This window comes from Bombina bombina, chromosome 5, assembly GCF_027579735.1.
Source record: "Bombina bombina isolate aBomBom1 chromosome 5, aBomBom1.pri, whole genome shotgun sequence".
Lineage (NCBI taxonomy): Eukaryota > Metazoa > Chordata > Amphibia > Anura > Bombinatoridae > Bombina > Bombina bombina.
In genome coordinates this window covers 437,504,450-437,525,021 of record NC_069503.1, presented here as the reverse complement: position 1 = coordinate 437,525,021, position 20,572 = coordinate 437,504,450, and positions in this window count along the sequence as shown.

The following is a 20,572-nucleotide window of genomic DNA, read 5'->3' as shown; positions in this document are numbered from 1 at the left end:
TTCAGTGCAGCAGGAGGTTTTGTCACTGAGAAGAGAAGTCGCCTAGGTCAAAAAAGTCTTGATTATCTCACCTTTATTAAAATGAATGAGGGATGGATCCAGAAGGGACTGACATTGGGCGATACATTTGAGTAAAAAAGGCCTGATAATGAGATGAGCTGCCTTGGGCTACAAATGGTACACACGCTGGCGTATTTTTTCTTAGAATGCAGGATGACTTGCATGACTTATCCGCCAACAACTAGTGTTCAACCCGCAAGGTTTTAGGGCACTTTCTAACTGTTTTACAAACATCAATTTTTCTGGCCGCTGCTACAGCAGCGGCTGCAACAATACCAAATTTTTCAGGCATTTGGACACGCCAGAATAGTCATTAACACACCACTCATATCTGGTGGCACAGTAGATTGCACGCGCAGTGCCCCAAATTTGAAGTAGGAAGACCGACCAAGCATCTTTTTCCATCTCACGGTTCCGAAAAATTATCTATGGGTTCCTAAAAACGATGCCATACCTGTACTCGATTGTGCAAAAGGATGTCATATGTGGTGTTTCATGCTGTTGTGCCTGTTGAGGGTCGTGGACCATCGTATAAAAAGGCTGAAGGAGAACGACCTGTACTGGGTGTCCAAGCATGGTTTTTTGTTCAATTTCCCGGTTCCTAAAAATTATCTCTGGGTTCCTAAAATCAATGCCATATCTGTAATCTATTGTGCAAAGGGATAGCGTATGTGGTGTTTCATGCTGTTGTGTCTGTTGGGGGTCGTGGACCATCGTATAAAAAGGCTGAAGGAGAACGACCTGTACTGGGTGTCCAAGCATGGTTTTTTGTTCAACTTCCCAGTTCCTAAAATGTATCTCTGGGTTACTAAAATCAATGCCATATCTGTAATCTATTGTGCAAAAGGATGGCATATGTGGTGTTTCATGCTGTTGTTTCTGTTGAGGGTCCTGGACCCTCGTCTAAAAAGGCTGAAGGAGAACGACCTGTACTGGGTGTCCAAGCATGTTTTTTGTTCAATTTCCCGGTTCCTAAAAATTATCTCCGGATTCCTAAAATCAATGCCATATCTGTAATCTATTGTGCAAAAGGATGGCATATGTGGTGTTTCATGCTGTTGTTTCTGTTGAGGGTCCTGGACCCTCATCTAAAAAGGCTGAAGGAGAACGACATGTACTGGGTGTCCAAGCATGTTTTTGTTCAATTTCCCGGTTCCTAAAAATTATCTCCGGGTTCCTAAAATCAATGCCATATCTGTAATCTATTGTGCAAAAGGATGGCATATGTGGTGTTTCATGCTGTTGTGCCTGTTGAGGGTCATGGGCCATCGTATAAAAAGGCTGAAGGAGAACGACCTGTACTGGGTGTCCAAGCATGTTTTTTGTTCAATTTCCCGGTTCCTAAAAATTATCTCCGGGTTCCTAAAATCAATGCCATATCTGTAATCTATTGTGTAAAAGGATGGCATATGTGGTGTTTCATGCTGTTGTGCCTGTTGAGGGTCGTGGGCCATCGTATAAAAAAGGCTGAAGGAGAATGACCTGTACTTTTTGTTCAATTTCCCGGTTCCTAAAAATTATCTCCAGGTTCCTAAAATCAATGCCATATCTGTAATCTATTGTGTAAAAGGATGGCATATGTGGTGTTTCATGCTGTTGTGCCTGTTGAGGGTCGTGGGCCATCGTATAAAAAGTCTGAAGGAGAACGACCTGTACTGGGTGTCCAAGCATCTTATTCCATCTCCCAGTTCCTAAAAATTATCTCCGGGTTCCTAAAATTGATGCCATATCTGTAATCTATTGTGCAAAAGGATGGCATATGTGGTGTTTCATGCTGTTGTTTCTGTTGAGGGTCTTGGACCCTCGTATAAAAAGGCTGAAGGAGAACGACCTGTACTGGGTGTCCAAGCATCTTTTTCCATCTCCCGGTTCCTAAAAATTATCTCCGGGTTCCTAAAATCAATGCCATACCTGTACTGGATTGTTCAAAAGGATGGCATATGTGGTGTTTCCTGCTGTGGTTTCTGTTGAGGGTCCGGGACCCTCTTATAAAAAGGCTGAAGGAGAACGAAGTGTACTGGTTGTCCAAGCATCTTTTTCCATCTCCTGGTTCCTAAAAATTATCTCTGAGTTCCTAAAATCGATGCCATACCTGTACTGGATTGTTCAAAAGGATGGCATATGTGGTGTTTCATGCTGTTGTTTCTGTTGAGGGTCCTGGACCCTCATCTAAAAGGCTGAAGGAGAACGACCTGTACTGGGTGTCCAAGCATCTTTTTCCATCTCCCGGTTCCTAAAAATGATCTCCGGGTTCCTAAAATCAATGCCATCCCTGTACTCTATTGTGCTAAAGGATTGCATATGTGGTGTTTCATGCTGTTGTTTCTGTTGAGGGTCGGGGACCCTCGTCTAAAAAGGCTGAAAGATAATGACCTGTACTGGGTGTCCAAGCATCTTTTTCAATCTCCCGGTTCCTAAAAATTATCTCCGGGTTTCAAAAATCGATGCCATCCCTGTACTCTATTGTGCAAAAGGATGGCATATGTGGTATTTCATGCTGTTGTGCCTGTTGAGGGTTGGGGACCCTCGTATAAGAAGGCTGAAGGACAACGACCTGCACTGGGTGTCAAAGCATCTTTTTCCATCTCCCGGTTCCTAAAAAAAATATCTCCAGGTTCCTAAAATCAATGCCATACCGGTACTCTATTGTGCAAAAGGATGGCATATGTGGTGTTTCATGCTGTTGTGCCTGTTGAGGTTTGGGGACACCCGTCTAAAAAGGCTGAAAGAGAACGACCTGTACTGGGTACAGTTCGTTTTTTGCATCTCCCGGATGTAGCGTTACTCTACTAGGGGGTCTCCCTTCCTCTGTCCAAACCCAGGGGTGGCCACCGTATAGTGGGACCAGAGATATAGTTGCTGTTAGAATCGTGAAGGAGATGTTTAAACCTTCTACTTAATTCCTAAGGTAAACCAGATCACAGTTGCAAACCTTTAATAATTGTTTTGTTCCACTTGTAAGATAGCAACTACAATGGTGTTGATAGTTGCTTTGATTCAGCAAGTGAAGAGTTAATGCAGAGAGAAATGAAGCTGTAGAAATAACTTTATATCTACAGTTTTGCAAAGTTCAAGTAATGTGAGTGGTTAAGGTGGTACTCTACACAAGCAGCCTCTTTCGTATTGCATATGGTTAAAGTTCCAAGGTGATAGAGTTACCTAGAGTTGTGGAGCCGGTAACTTGCTTAGAAGCTGTGTATCGCTACATGCGATCAAGGACTGACAGTCTGGAGAGGTGTGTATCACGCTGGAAGGAAGCAGCGGGTGACGTCACCGTATCTCAGCTGATTTCGGCACCGGACTTTGTTAGCGTGTATGCGTCTTCAAAGGCAACTTGTGTTTGTTACAAAATGGTAAGTTTTGCTAGAAGGAACTTGAGCAACCTTGATTGCAGAGTTTTAAATTAACTTGTGAGTTATACCTTAAGCGGAGTGAGCTTGATACATGTGAAGGTTTGTAGCGGTGCAGCGGATCACGCTGAAAGTAGAGGAAGCTTGTTTCAGAATTAATCCTCTTTAGGAGATGTAATATAAATCAGGAGGAAATGAGTATTCACTGCAAATACTGTTAGGAATTTCTCAGATACTTTGGTTTGAAATAATCCTCTGGAGATTGGAGCTTAGAGTGCTGGATGCTATCTCTAACAACATACAAAATTACTAAGCACTAGGAACAGGGCGTGAACAGGATATAAAGGGTTTGTGGGAGGAGATTAACCAGAATGGCAGGTAAGTAAGGTGAAACATGACAGTTGCTGAGACCGGGGTCAAGCCAGCGGGTATATTTCCCGCAGCTGGGCTGGTCTCAGTGGACTCCCAGTCAGGTAGCATCCTCTCTGCACTGCAGCTCTTCCTCTGCCTGTCTGCTTCTAGGCAGGAATAAATCCCCCTGCCAGGCTGCTTCTTGGCAGGAATTGATCCCTCTGCCTCCAAATAGTGGGACCAGGGCTATCGTGGCTGAGACCGGGGTCAAGCCAGCGGCTGTATCTCCCCCAGCTGGGCTGGTCTCAGTGGGCTCCCAGGCAGGTAGCGTCCCCTCTGCCTGTCTGCTTCTAGGCAGGAATATATCCCTCTGCCTCACTGCACACTTCCAGCAGGTATCGTGCCCTCTGGTTTCTTATAGGCATGAATCGATCCCTCTGCCTTGCTGCTCCTTTCAGGCAGACCAGCTCTTCGCATATAGGCCCACAGACTCTGTAACAGATCTCTCTTGCAGGGAGAGGTGCAGCCAGAATGCAGGGTCAGAACCTTCGGCAACTGGTATACCTGAAAGAATCAAACAGGACAGAAAGTCAATCCCGGACCCCAACCTGTACTCGATTATGCACGGAAGTAACCTTACCATGGGTCTAAGACCGCATGTCTTATTGTTATACTCTGTCACTGAAATTATATATCTATCAAATCTATCTATCTATTTATCTATCTAATCTATCTATCTATCTAATCTATCTAACTATCAATCGTATCTATCAAATATATATTGCATCTATCGATCTCTGTATTTCTTATCTATCAAATGTATATTGCATCTTTTGATCTGCCTTGCTGCTCCTTTCAGGCAGGCCAGCTCTTTGCATACAGGCCCACAGACTCTGTAACAGATCCCTCTTTTAGGGAGAGGTGCAGCCATAATGCAGGATCAGAACCTCTGCAACTGGTATACTTGATTGTGCAAAAGGAAGTAACCTTACCATGGGTCCCAGTGGGCATGTCATATTGTTATATAGACCTCCCCCGATAGGGGGAGTAAAAGGGATTAAAGTGCTAAGAATAGTACTAATATAAACACAACCTAGTTACCATGGGTCCCAGACCGCATGTCTTGTTGTTATATTTGGTCAGGGTAATCAGGCAGGCCGTATAGACCTCCCCCAATAGGGGGAGTTACAGGGATTAAAGTGCTAAGAATAGTACTACTTAAAACACAACCTATTTACCATGGATCCCAGACTGCATGTCTTATTATTATATTTTGTCAGGGTAATCATGCAGGCCATATAGACCTCCCCCTATAGGGGGAGTAACAGGGATTAAAGTGCTAAGAATAGTACTACTTAACACAACCTAGTTAACACAACCTAGGACTGTTTTGAGACAGCCACTTGTGTTTAGGCCAAATTTGAAGTAGGAGGACAGACCAATCATCTTCTTCCATCTCCCTGTTCCAAAAATGCAGCCCATATAGACCTCCCTGATAGGGGGAGTAACAGGTAGTACTGCTAAGAATAATACTACTTAGCACACCACGGGTCCCAGACCGCATGTCTTATTGTTATACTCTGTCAGGGAAATCATATATCTATCAAATCTATCTATTTATCTATCAAATCTATCTATCAATCGTATCTATCAAATATAAATTGCATCTATTGAACTATGTAGAATTTACAAAATAGAGAAACTGGCACTAGAATGGTTAAATTTGGGATAGATAGATATATAATCCGGTGCTGGCCCTAAATATATATACATACAATTGGGGATGGAGCAAAAAATACAAACTATGGATCAAATGGATAAGGCATAACTGCTTATAAATGAACACACTGCCCAGATAGCACTTTGTGCTACCATATACCTAGTTAATATAAATACTTTGAGGATACGTAAATCCTATAATGATTTGGTGACTAATGAGAATAATTGCACAGTGTGTTTGGATACAGGATCTCATATCAATCATCCAATTGTTATAGGCGAGATATATATGACGGATGAAAGTGAGCTTGAATGTAACATACAGCGTACCAATACTATGAACACTAAATAAGAGAGACACACATAGAATTAGGTTCGCATGAACCATATGACAATATGCTAACAAGCCGCAACATTGGGATCACATATACAAGCTAATGCATGATTTGTGAAACGGGTTTTATCACAAGGATTCCGTGTAACCATTCACTACTGAAACTACAGTATACACAGGATAGAACGTTCGCCAATCCAATATAAATTTGTGATTAAAAACTATGGACATCTGATTATAACGAACTATCCGGAAGTGTGCATGTGATGCCATTGTTATTAGAGGTTTGCATGCAGTTTAATAGGCGATTTCTACTGATGACCTGTTGTGTTTATGTTGCTCAACGATTTGTGAATTACAAGATATCAAGTCACAATACTCCGATGAGCTCTTCCTTAACATTGTTGGCTCATGATTGGTGTTTGAAGCATTAGTCAGATCCAATCAGACCGTAACCGGTCATTACGCCCACCTCATACCGCTTCTCATTGGCTATTAACTGGGCGGTTTGCTACACAGGATAGGGATTGGCCAAGAATTCTCATACATGCACTACTTAAGAGGGCGGCACCCGGGCCTCGGCTTGAACGATCACATTGAGAAAGGCTGAATAACACAGCCGAAACGCGTTTGTGCTTGCAGTAAGCACATTTTTGTGCACAATTTGTTGGTTTTAAACACTGTCCCTAGTCCCTGACACCTGAAGCCGAGGGAGCTGCTATCGGCCAGGAAACAGGGGGGCTAGGTGCACAGTTTTAATGTGGGTACTCTATCAAGGTATATCCTTGTTTTAACTATGTACTTTATTAAAAATTCAATTTTTTAAATTACAATAATTTAGGGATGAGTGCTATTTAACCCTATATCTTTGTTGGTTCTCTTACCAATCCCCAATTGTATCTATTGAACTATGTAATTCGTATCTATCAAATGTATATTGCTTAGATTGATCTATGTAATTTGTATCTATCATCAAATGTATATTGCATCTATTGATCTATGTAATTTGTATCTATCATATGTATATTGCATCTATTGATCTATGTAATCTATGTATCTAGCTATCAAATCTATCTATCTCGTGGTTGTGCAAATGGACTGTTTGCAGTTGTTTGCGGTGCGTTACACAGGGAGTTTGGTCTGTCACTGTGAAGCGGGCGTAACCCTTACACTACCTGATCGATACTACATCATACCTGATGTTTTAAAGCACGTTATTAAAAAATAATTTAGGAATGTTAGGTGATTAAGGCACTTTATGGCTTAAAACCAGACTCTGCATCAACTATGTAATTTTCCGTGGTAGTTTTGCCATGGATCCCCATCCGGCATGCCACAGTCCAGGTGTTAGTCCCCTTGAAAAAACTTTTCCATCACTATTGTAGCCAGAAAGAGTCCTTGTGGGTTTTAAAGTTCGCCTGCCTATTGAAGTCAATTGCGGTTCGCGCGGTTCACCGGTCTGCGAACAGTAGCGGAAGTTCTAGTCCGCCGTTCACGAACCGAAATTTTAAGGTTTGCGACATCACTAGAGGGGATATCCTCTTAATCTAATATTTAGAGCGGTATTAGAGAGACATAAAATTGATACAAATATATTCTTATTTGTTTTTAAATGTTATTTAACATGTCGTCTTAATAGTTTGTAATCAAATAAAACATTAATAAAAACATCCTATATTTTTGGTTGCTTCCTTTACACACACCCTTGTATATATACGTGGTCCCTAACTGTCTAATTTCTAGATAGGATTGTCTACCTGGGGTGAGCAAATACACTTTTTTGAGTCTTTTTTTAGTCTTTTTTTCTCTCCAGGTGCTTCTTTCTTTTTGATAATTCTTTCAAACAATCCTCATTGCACCATCACTCTGTATTAATTTTAGATAACATAAAGAATGCAATATTTATTTAAAAGGTATCCTTTTGTGCTGATAAATGTATATAAACTGTATATAAACTGTATATATATATATATATATATATATATATATATATATATATTTGAAAAGAGTGTGGATGGAAAACCTGCTAATTAATAAATAGTGTTGCATTAGTTTACTCAGTATTCAAACAGTTAGATACCGACTCGTTAATACGAGTATATAATGTAAATTTTTAATTAGATATTGTGCAGACCCATTAAATAATTATAGTACAACATTTTTAAGAGAGGTTAGGTGGTTTAAAATAGAATAACCTATTAAAGACTGGGAATTCAGCACTCTTTTGAAAAAGCAAAGAAAAGCAACTCGTCTTGAATTTGAAACAAAGTTACATTTATTCACACACTGTGTCAAGCTTGGGCTCGTTAGATTGACACCATCCAGATACGCTGGATACAATAAATATCGTGGTTTAAATACTAAAATATTAAAAGTACAAATGCAATTCCAACTTAGAGCATTATACATATGGTAGAAAGAATTTTGCCAGGACCGGTCCATGTGAGGTGACATGCAGTTAACAAAAATTGATTACTTCCTCAAGTACATAAAGCTGTGGTAAAGCCACAGACATGCTACAACTGAGTAGGCACAGAACCGTAAACCTCAAATTGAATTCTCAGACCTATTAAGGTTTTAGTAAAACTGATGTCAATAGTTAAGGCTTACTGATAGTTGTGCATAGTCACTTGTCAACTCTAAGACAACAGTACAAAGTATCTTAAAGAAGATCATGTATAAGTTTTGTAACTAAGCGTAGCATGGATGTTTAGAAAAATGTCATACAAAAGGAAAGCAAGTTCACAGTTACACAGTTAAATGAATAGCATAGGCGGTTTTAAAGTGAAATAGATAGATAAGGGGGGGGCAATGTTTTTCTTTGGAAAAAGAAGTGTTTCCCTGTCCATATTCCTTGCCTCATTGTTTGCATTGTTGAGAATGCGTTTAGGATAGCCTCTAGCCCTAAACCTATTTTTCATTAGCATTGCATGTTTGTCATATTTGGATTTAGACGAACAGTTTCTGCGAAGACGCAGAAACTGCCCTTTGGGGATTCCTCTTATGAGGTGATTGGGATGATGACTCTGAGCAGACAAAACACTATTAGTTGCAGTTTCCTTACGATAGTTTTTTGTCACTAGAGTGTCGTTTTCCACTCTTATATCAATGTCCAAAAAAGACAGATTAACTTTGTTGGAATTGACAGTTAGCGCAATGTTCCTATCGTTTAAGTTCAGTTCTTCAACAAAACTAGCAAGTTCTGTTTGTGTACCCTCCCAGATGATAAAAATATCATCCACATATGGAGCCAGAGATGGACATTTTCATTAAATTGTTTTTTTATGATATACTTCTTTCATTTCCCAGGCTACAAGATGGAGACAGGCATATGTGGGGGCACAAGTAGCCCCCATAGTGGTGCCTCTAATCTGTTTATAGATCTTGTTATCAAATGAGAAGACATTGTTCTCAAGTACAACACGCAGCAAATCAATTGTAAAATCAGTATGGTTACTAAAGGCTGGGCCTCTGGTATCCAAAAAATGTTTTGCTGCATCAATTCCAATGTTATGAGGAATTGAGGAGTAAAGACCTTCTACATCCAGTGATACCAACAGGGCATTATTGGGGACAGAGAGACAATCGATCTTCCTCAAAAAATCTGCAGTGTCAATTAAATATGAAGGCATAGTACTAAGAAAGGGTTTCAAGAAATAGTCAATGTAGTTTCCAAGGTTCTCAGTTATGCTGCCAATCCCTTAAATAATCAGGCAGCCAGGGGGATTTTTTAAGTTTTTATGTATTTTAGTGATGCAGTAGAACACAGGCATAATTGGAAAATCGTTAAATAAGTATTTAAATTCTGCAAGATTAATGATTCCACTACTTTTAGCATCATTGAGTCTTCTGAAAAATTAAATATTGGATCTCAGATATGGGGTTGGACATAAGGCGTAAATATTGATTTTTATCAAGTATTTGCCTTTTGACTTCTAAAACATAACTAGTCTGGTCCCAAAGGACCACATTGCCCACCCTTATCTGCTGATTTTTCCAAAGAAAAAAGAAATGAGCAATAGCATTAGACTAGTGACAAAATATAACTGTCCTTGGAATAGGATTAGAGGTATTCTTAAAAGAAATTGGAATATCCTACTTAACGATGAAAGTGTAACTAAAGAAGTCGGCACAGCCCCTACTTTGACAGCTAAAAGAGCACCAAACTTAAAGGACAAACTAGTGAGAAGCATAGTGAGAAGCAAGTACGTTACTCCACAAAAGAATTGGCTTTTGAGTCATAAGACAGTGGGTAACTTTCCCTGTAAAAAGTGTGTTGCTTACAGAATTGTGTTAAAAACAAAAACCTTTTCAGCTTGCATAGAAAGGGTGTACCAGATAAGATATTTTTTCAATTGTAACACAGAAGGAGAAGTTTATCTACTCAACTGCAATTGCCCCAGGTTCTACGTTGGGAAGACTAAAAGATTAATGAAGGATGGGATTCTGGAGCATAGAGATGACATAAAAAATAAGGCACAGAATAGTTGTGTAGCAAGACATTTTGAGTCATTTTACAATTGCAGCTCTGACTGCATGAGGGTGACCGGCATAGACAGAGGTATCACCAATGGTAGAGGTGGTGATAATAATAAAGTCCTTCTCCAAAAGGAGTGTAAATGGATTTATGACCTCTCTACCATTGTTCTGAACGGCATGAATGAAAGGCTAGATATGGCCTGTTTTCTATAAATTCGCTTATATAAATTCTAAGTACAGGCCTTGTTTAAGACTCGTTTTGTAACTTTTTGCATAAGGGTCTATTCTTTTGTGGCATAATTAGAAAGTGCAAATGTTCTCTTTTTAATATAAATATGTATGTATCGATTATTTTATACAATTAGGTATCAGTATTTGAAAAAAGAAACACAGAGGCACCCAATGACCTAATACCACAATACCAAGGGACAAGCAAAATATGTAAGACTAATACTCACAAACGAATAGCACCAAAAAGTACAAGGAAGCTGACTGGAACCTCACAGTTGCCCAGCAAACTGAACAGACGCAGAGATAATTCTGTAGTACTTCTTCACCAGTGAGGTCCTCCTGGTTCCTAAAAGGGAGGATATAGAGCCCACATAGCCCAGTACAGTTTGTACAAATATATGTGTCCCAGTCTGTGTATATTGCACCTGGAGATGCTTTGCTACATGTAAGTGTGCATATTCCCTGGATACACATATATTTGTACAAACTATACTGGGCTATGTTGGCTCTATATCCTCCCCTTTAGGAACCAGGAGGACCTCACTGGTGAAGAAGTACTACAGAATTATCTCTGTGTCTGTTCAGTTTGCTGGGCAACTGTGAGGTTCCACTCTGCTTCCTTGCACTTTTTGGTGCTATTTGTTTGTGAGTATTAGTCTTACATATTTTGCTTGTCCCTTGGTATTGTGGTATTAGGCCATTGTGCGCCTCTGTGTTTCTTTTTTCAGACCATCTGTTATCATTAGGATTTTGACCCCCCTACGACAGAGAGCTAACCTTTGCAATCTTCTGGAGCTATTGTGACTTACAGGATATCATTTAGTTATTAGACATTTATTGTGTTTCCAGTCACAAGGTTATATTTTTTTTTCTCTGGTATTCTGCTGTTTATTTTTAGAGTGTTGTTGTATACATAATTATTGTTTTTATTACATTGTGTTACATTTGTATTGATTGAGAGCACCCCCTTGAGGATTGGTGTGCTTCCATACACCATATCTATATATTTTGAGGTATCAGTATTTAGCATATTAAATGTTCACCTCCTACTAAGGGCGGAGCCTATGTGGATATAAAAATATACACAGTATCTATCAAATCTTTAAGCCCTGAGGAAACCCCATCTCTCTAGTGACAAGGGGGTGAAACGCGCGTCAGCAATTGGCTGGCCGCTCCACGTGATCTGACACGCTGGTTTGTTTGCATGGCGAAGAAGTTTGAGCATGCTGATATTTCCTAAAAAGCTCCAACAAGGTGAATACAAACGTGGAATTTATGGAAGACACTTAAGTCCAGTCTGCATAGTGGATTCTATGCTTACCCTACAAAGCAGCTTATAGAAGAAACACTGAAGTCTGATAATGTTACCTAATATATAACGTACAGGTGCAGTTGACAGAGGGGTATGATTACATAATCAAGGTATCCTTCTGCATTGGTGTGTGTTACTTTGTTCCATTTAACATGCAACATTACCGCTATATATGACTGTTGCTCTTCATGCTGCTTTCTATACAAGACAGGTGCAGTTGACAGAGGGGTATATAACAGATACAGATATCCTCCTGCATCTCTGTCTCTTTGGCTTCAATCCTTTTACAACAGCTTGATTAGACATGCTTTAAGTGCCTTGCTGCATGCCATCTTGATTTCTCCTTATATCTACGGCAGACCTCCTAAAACCTTGTTTGGTGGCTCTTTATTACTTCGCACCCAAAAATCTTTGGATAAGCAAGTATCGGTTGGATGATTCATTACTACTATATCAGTCCGCAATAGACTGTTAACATACAGAACTCCTTGTTTTGCTTAGTTACAAAACTTATACATGATCTTCTTTAAGATACTTTGTACTGCTGTCTTAGAGTTGACAAGTGACTATGCACAACTATCAGTAAGCCTTAACTATTGACATCAGTTTTACTAAAACCTTAAAGGGACAGTAAACCTTAAAAATAATGTTATATAATTCTGCACATAGTGCAGAATTATATAACATTATTTAGGTGCTATAGCCATAAAAGCATTTTTTACCGTTTAATTTGCTAAAATACGGCGCTTTTACAGACCCACTCTCTGCTGAGCGGGTCTGTTATTTTTATTCAGTGCATCGGGCCAGCTGTATAGTCACAGCCCGGCCCGACCGCGCCATAAGACTAAGTGCAGCTCGCTCCTGTCACAGGAGCGAGCTGCACTTAGTGCTATGGTGCGGTCGGGCCGGGCTGTGACTATACAGCTGGCCTGATGCGCTGACTAAAAATAACAGACCCGCTCAGCAGAGAGCAGAGAGCGGGTCTGTAAAAGCGCCGTATTTTAGCAAATTAAAAGGTAAAAAATGCTTTTATGGCTATAGCACCTAAATAATGTTATATAATTCTGCACTATGTGCAGAATTATATAACATTATTTTTAAGGTTTACTGTCCCTTTAATAAGTCTGAGAATTCAATTTGAGGTTTACAGTTCTGTGCCTACTCAGTTGTAGCATGTCTGTGGCTTTACCACAGCTTTATGTACTTGAGGAAGTAATCAATTTTTGTTAACTGCATGTCACCTCACATGGACCGGCCCTGGCAAAATTCTTTCTAGCATATGTATGATGCTTTGAGTTGTATAATGCTCTAAGTTGGTATTGCATTTGTACTTTTAATATTTAAGTATTTAAACCACGATCTTTATTGTATCCAGCGTATCTGGATGGTGTCAATCTAACGAGCCCGAGCTTGACACAGTGTGTGAATAAATGTAACTTTGTTTCAAATTCAAGACGAGTTGCTTTTCTTTGTTTTTTCAAAAGAGTGCTGAATTCCCAGTGTTTAATAGGTTATTCTATTTTAAACCACCTAACCTCTCTTAAAAAGTTTTGTACTATATATATATATATATATATATATATATATATATATATATATATACATAAATATATATATATATATATATATTTACACAAATACACCCACACATACTTGTACTTTATTTTACATTTATCATGTATAAAGCAAAATGCTTCATTTTAATATATGATACATGGCTTTTGTTATTCATATATTCAAGCGTTAACACTTTACTTCGGGTCTCTAAAAGAGCTACATATTCCTCTTTACTTCAGGTCTCCAAAAGCGCTACATTTCCAGCACTATTTTGTTTTGTGAAAGCAAAAAATGTGAATATCAAACAATAATAAACATATGTGTGATTATAAATATGTGAAAACGTCCCTTTAAATACAGGATATCACTCCCAATTAGCGTCCAGTATATGTTTTCAACGCTCCTGAAAAATACAAAAAATTCTGATAGTGTTGTATGTATCAACTTTAGTTAACTTGTAAAACTAAATAGGAGCTATTACCATATAAATGGACGTTTTCACGAATTTATGATCACACATATCTTTATTATTGTTTGATATTCACTATTTTTTCTTTCATTTACCTGTTTATGGTGATTTTGGATAATATTTTTTTTTTTTAATCATTTTTATTGGGGTTCAAAATGAAGCAAACATACAGTAGTAGTTAATATACAAGAGGAAAACACAGACGTTTCCTAAAATACATTCAATACAAGATAAGCAAATACATACTCATTAACAAAGTTTGCCAAACTAAAGAGAAGTTAAAGGGACCACTTTTGGGCCCCGAGTGATTGAACCTCTTATTTTTACTTTATTTTCTCAAGGTGTATTCATATTTATGGATCCATAGGGGAAAAAGTCATTATGGAGCGAATATATGTAATGGGGTATAGCATACCGCCCTTAAACATAAGTTAAAGGAGAGAGGCCCCCTAGATAACTCTAACTTAAGTGGTACTTCGTAATAAGGGCTGGAAATAATAATTATAGGGCTTAAATTGAAGAGAGAGACCAGCAGAGAAAGCTAAGGGAAGAGGAAGGCTGGGCTCCGATATGTATAAGCCGCATATGGTACCTGATGTTTTCCTATGTGTCTAAGGTGGTCACTGCGACACATGAGTGACTAGTACTAACTACAATATCCAAGATGGCTGGTAAGGATTTTCCCTCAAGTACATTGCTAAGTGGCGTAAAACTCTCGGTACCTGTGTTGTTCTCATAGTGTGTTGCGGACAACAGTTGGGGACACAAATAAAACATGATCATTAAGTTACACAGTATGGTAATACAGCTGGGTACATCAAGATAATTAATCCAACAATAGCTAAATTTTATCTGCCAAGGCAAACTAAAGCAGAATTGAGGAGACAGGGATGGAATTGCAGACACTTTAGATTGAGCTAAATTACAGAGCGGGGAAAAGCAAAAAGGATTCTGTGGAGCAGTCTGGCTACTGAAAGCGACAGTGCCAGGAAGCAATATCAGGAGTTCTAAGAGGGGAAATAGTCAAAGGGTCCACAGCACAATTATACCATCATTTCCACATAGGTTCAGGTTCCCTTGTATGTTTTGCATCTGAACATGGCTACTGTCACCAAAGTCCAACGGGTAAATAAAGAAATCTGCCGTGGTTAAATAGCGACAGCAGTATACTTAGGTAGTTCAAACATTTAACCCACCCCAACTCTGCCTGCTATATTTACCCATATGTTATATGTATTCAGGGCTGCGGGTAGCAATGGTAAGTAGGGACCTGTTGCCCTGAAGTGATCTCCCGCTGAGAATATGCTAACCGGGGCCATACAGGAGTTAATCCAATCTCCCATATTCAGCAGCGTCTCCGACACATGAAGTCTTTCAGGCTCAAAGTGTTTGATGAGGCAAGCACTACCTTCTCCTTCTGGTGCTATCTCCGGCATTGTGACACATCTCCTCTGCACCGCCGCCACTCTGCCATCGGGTCTTTCGGCACATCGGACGGTAGTGAAGGTGCCTCCATCAGGTTCGGAACAATCCACACCAGCCGATGCTGAAGAAGGCTCCTGGACAGGGGCGCCATCCGCCCCCTGCTCGCGGCTCATCCAGGACGCCAGTGAGGTAAGTGGGTTTCTTGTCAGCTGTACATCACTCCTTACTGCAGGGACATGAACAAGGCTCAGGAAGGTGGGTATTATCTGCTGGGGCATAGCAGCGGCATCCCTCTCCGCTACCATACAGTCGCAGTCTCCCCACATGGCTTCATCCCGGTCAGTAGCTGTAGATGTACAGACCCCATTCTGCAGGGTTTTTTCAAAAGCAGCTCGATAGGCATCTAGAAGGTTGCTGAGCTCCGACAACAAACAAGCAGATGGATCCATATTAAGCTTGGGTTAATACTGCGCACACAGGGCACAGCTCGTTGTGGGGACAGGCTGAGGCTTCTATTTTAGGGGAAGGCCTCAAAGTGCAAAGTCCGGTACTGAGGGCTATGGAGCCTAGTCACCATTCAAAAACCCTATTTCTTGAATTCAGACTTCTTCAGACCAGCCACTCCACTGTTTTGAGCAAAGTATTGCTAAGAATATAATGCTAAATCAGATACCAATGAAGATAGCTTGAGGAGCTGAAACTCAGTGCGACCTGTAAGATGGCCGCCGCCCGGATGTCCCCGACTTTGGATAATATTTATTGTTTACTATTGTGTTTTGTGCTTGAGGGCAACACTTATCTCACCACTTGTAAAATGAGCAATAACGATCCACTCTGCGAAATAAAGGTCGGCTGCATTAAGGTTTTTTGGTAAACTTTTTTACCATCTGCTTGTAATACCAGGGTAACACTAAGAAAAACATACCCTACTATCAGTTGTGCTCCATTTATGATCTCACCCTATTGCTGAGCAATGACTCTAAAGTGCAACTGTGTTTAAACCCTTGGTAGAATTCCTATACCTTTTTTTTAATTCTTTTCAACCTTAAATGGATTTCATGCAGCAATTGATGCAACATAAATTGCTTCTTTAATTATTAACAAGTGTTCATGTGTGTCAATTCCCCCTTTGGAACTTATATTTATTTAAAGCTTGCCTGATTCCCTTTATATTCTAACTACAAATCTTATTTGACTTTTAACTCTTCAGTACAGCAACTATTATTAATTGTATTATATATGTAGAAATACAGACTAATTTTAACATATACAAATAACATGAAATGGTGGTTAGGATAATAAACACAGACTGCACACTTATGTTTCTACAATTCTGACCCTTTATTTAACTAAGGAACTTAATGGCAAAAGTGACCACAGATTTGCTAGGTATTAGGTAATCTGTTCTGTATTCCATAACCACAGAGACAATGTATACATAGAGCTAATATGTGTTTATCTAAAACATCCCATATGGCTTCTGTTAGATTCCTCTGTGTTTATTGTGGGAGATGGCTAACTGGTACTGCACAAGTTATTTAAACATGCATTAAAGGAGGGGGGGTGGAGCAAGCTCTGAACTGAACAGTCGCACACTACAATAGCTCCGACTATATATTACAAATAACCGTCTGTTAGACTGTATAGTTCAGCCTAATTTGTAGCCAAAATGCGGCTAATGACCCATGAGACACTCTGAGATACAGGGAATCTGTGAGAAAAGCTACTTTACGAACTTGTGCGGCTAACCTTGCCGAGATCTTAGAGGAGCAGCCATCTTCCTGCACATGTGATGACCTAGGTGTGAGATCGGAGAAAGCTTCCACGAAAGTAGAGTATTGTGGCTCTTGAAGATTTTGTAGAGGTATGGAGCTTTTACCTGTTTATGCGCCTACTTCACTCATTGCGAGAAACAAAGACACTGCAGAATCTCACGGCATGCTACCTAACCGGGTGGAAGAGATTATGGTGGAGGCGGTCCAAAGATGGGAGGCAACAATGACCAAGTCGATCACCAGGCGCTTCAGGGCACTGGAGCATAGTTTGACAGCTATCTTTCTACGACATTTGATCACAGCCACATCACCCCTTGAGGGGAGCTCACAAGGTACTGATATAGATACTGAACCTAAGATGGACTGTAACAGTAATACTGACCTACACACAAGATCGTCATTGCAACCGAAATGCCAGAATGCAAAGGCATGTCACATCAACTGAAAGTCACCTTCCGACACGCCAGGCTTAGTAGGGGAAGAACAAAGGCTTACTGTGGTGCCCAGATGGATCTACACTGAGCTGTCAAATGTCCCCAATGTGTTGGGGTGTGGAGATCAACCGCTCTCCTACAAGGCAGGAAATTTGGATGACTGCGGTGGGACCCTGCTGGAATCATGCAACATACAGATTTTGAGCAGACAGAGTGACATGGTATCGACTTGTCCTTTTCTTTGACAGAGAAGAAGAAAGTACCAACAAGGAACAGTATCATCATATAAGACTGGTGTTGGTTAAGTTTTCTCCCCATATAGTAATCACTGTTTCACTCTATTTATTGTCCTACTTCTATCCTACGGATGACGACCCCTAAAAAAAACAACTAAAAAACTCCTATTAGGATATGATACATGTTTTATATTCAGATGGACAATCCTACTTAAAGTGTTCTAATACCTGTTATTTTACAACTTAATCTTATGTTAATATATATGCTGCTCTGATACATTATTTTGTCCTAATTCTCTAATTTTTCCTAACCCTTAAAGGGACCATGGGAAGTTAGTGAAAGGCTTGATCACTTGGTGGTTATACTGGCTGTGAGAGAGCTAAGGTTGTAGGAAATCCTGAGATGCAATACCCATTACTCCTTCTGGCTAAAGTTATAATGCAATTGTTGTTCTTCCATGCCTACAGTTTTATATCAGAGGTACCAAAATAGGTGGCCTAAGACTTTACTACTATAGTTATCATAGAATATAAATTAATTGTATATAGGTATGTTTCTGTACCTAGAGGGGAACTCTTAGTAAGTCACACTAGAGTGATAGGTGTGCTCCCTTTCACTTCAGTCACTTGTTGTGCTTGTCCTGATACCCCGTTGCTAGCGGCTGAAACAGGGGGCATTATCATCATCACAATAATTTTGAACTACTAATGTACATGCCTTAATATAATATAGGGGACATGCCACTTATACAACCTCTTCCATTGGGATAAGAAAGGTACCTATACTAAAACATACTCAAACAATTATTTTAGAGAAACAGAACAGAACTTAAAACTCTATGCAATGCCTGCACTGTTCATGGATAGTTGGTCCCTAAGGGCTCCATGTACTAAAGCATCAATTTTTTCGCCGACAACGTGTTTGCTCGACTCGCTCTAACTCGCAGCTAGCGAGATGTTGCCCGCCCGCCATATGTACTAAAAACTATTCAAAAAAAAGGCGCGTCTAATCCGCATCGAGCACTGGCGAATGATTCATACATATGACGCCTCGCTATTTGCGAATGTACTATTAATCGCTTACAAACTGTCAGTCATGTTTGTCCCACGTGACTGCAAGGTGTCAGAAACGTCAGCTTTGTCGCGGGAACATATTGCAGCACTATATAAGCTCTATTTAATAAAGTTTTTCAGACTGCATATTTCAAGAGCTTGAAGCTTTACTGACTTTTATTGTTATCGATAAATTAAGTATGGCTACTTCTCGATCTGATTCACAGTCCAAATCGAAGAATCCCCACTTCTCACATCAGCAGAACCTGGTTCTTGTCGATATGGTGCTAGACTCGTATGACTATTTATTTGGTTGTCGTTCGAAGCAAACGTCTAGTATCCGTAAAAAAAGTATATGGACCCGGATAAGTGATGCTGTCAGTGCTCAGGGACCTGGGAAAAAGGACGTTGATCAAATAAAAAAAAGGTACAACGACATCAAACGATTTGCAAAAGCCAAATTGGCAAAAGAAAAAAATTCAACCCGTGCTAACGGAGGTGGAACAGCTTATGTCGCTGATCTTAATGATTACGAGCAGAGACTGGTGCAGCGTCTAGGCCCAGAAGTAATCGTCGGGATCACAGATGATTGTGATAGCGACCTAAGAGGTAAAACATTTATCGAATTACTATAATTTAAATTGAATGTTGATCATATTGTAATTATCCATTAGAGTTGGTTTATACAAATATGTATCTTGTAAAGATATTTTGTCCAATCAATTTTTTGGTGCGTCAATTTTGATTAAGTTAAATCAATGCAGATTAATGCTAGATTTTTGTATAGCTTAACCAATAACGTATGTAATGTAATATTCATGATCACAGATGATTGTGATAGCGACCGAAGATGTAAAACAATTATCGAATTACTATTATTTGAATTGAATGATGATCATATTGTAATTATCCATTAGAGTTGGTTTATCCAAATATCTATCTTGTAAAGATATTTTTTCAAATCAATTTTTTGGTGCGTCAATTTTGATTACTGTTAGATTTTTGTATAGCTTAACCAATAACGTATGTAATGTAATATTCATGATCACAGATGATTGTGATAGCGACCGAAGATGTAAAACATTAATATAATTACTATTTTTTAAATTGAATGATGATCATATTGTAATTTAAAAATATTTAACATTTAATTATATTTTGGAAAATCAATATTTATTGGCGCCAATTTTGATTATAGTCCTATTACTGCTTTATTTTTGTGTTGCTTTATAAATAACAATTCTATTTTAATTTACTTCATTTTCTTGATATCCTTTGATGAAAAGCATATTTAGAACTGCTTACTAGCTAATTGTAAATAGACGCCTTTAATGGAAGTAAATTTCGATCTATTTTAAAATCTTAATTTCTTTATGACTGATGAACAAATCTTTTGTGGTTTAATGTCCCTATTCATCAAATCAAAAGCTGCGCCAAACAATATTGTTATTGCTATGTGAGCTCTGTATTCAACGATCGTTTGAAAATACAGTGCTATATTTTTGTAGACAAATTCACAAAAACAAACGTTACAGTATACATTAGACAAGCATGTATACAGACCAAAAAATATACACTTATACATGCAGATACACACACACTAATATTATACACTTACACATGCAGATACACACTCTCAACATTAGTGTATATATAATATCAAGATATTGTTTTTTAAGCGGATTAATGAGTGTTTAAATGCTATTATTTAAAAAAAACTTGAATAGTTGGTTTCACATAAAACAATAGTCCTGTGTTTATGTAATCTTTCATTCTATTCATTATTC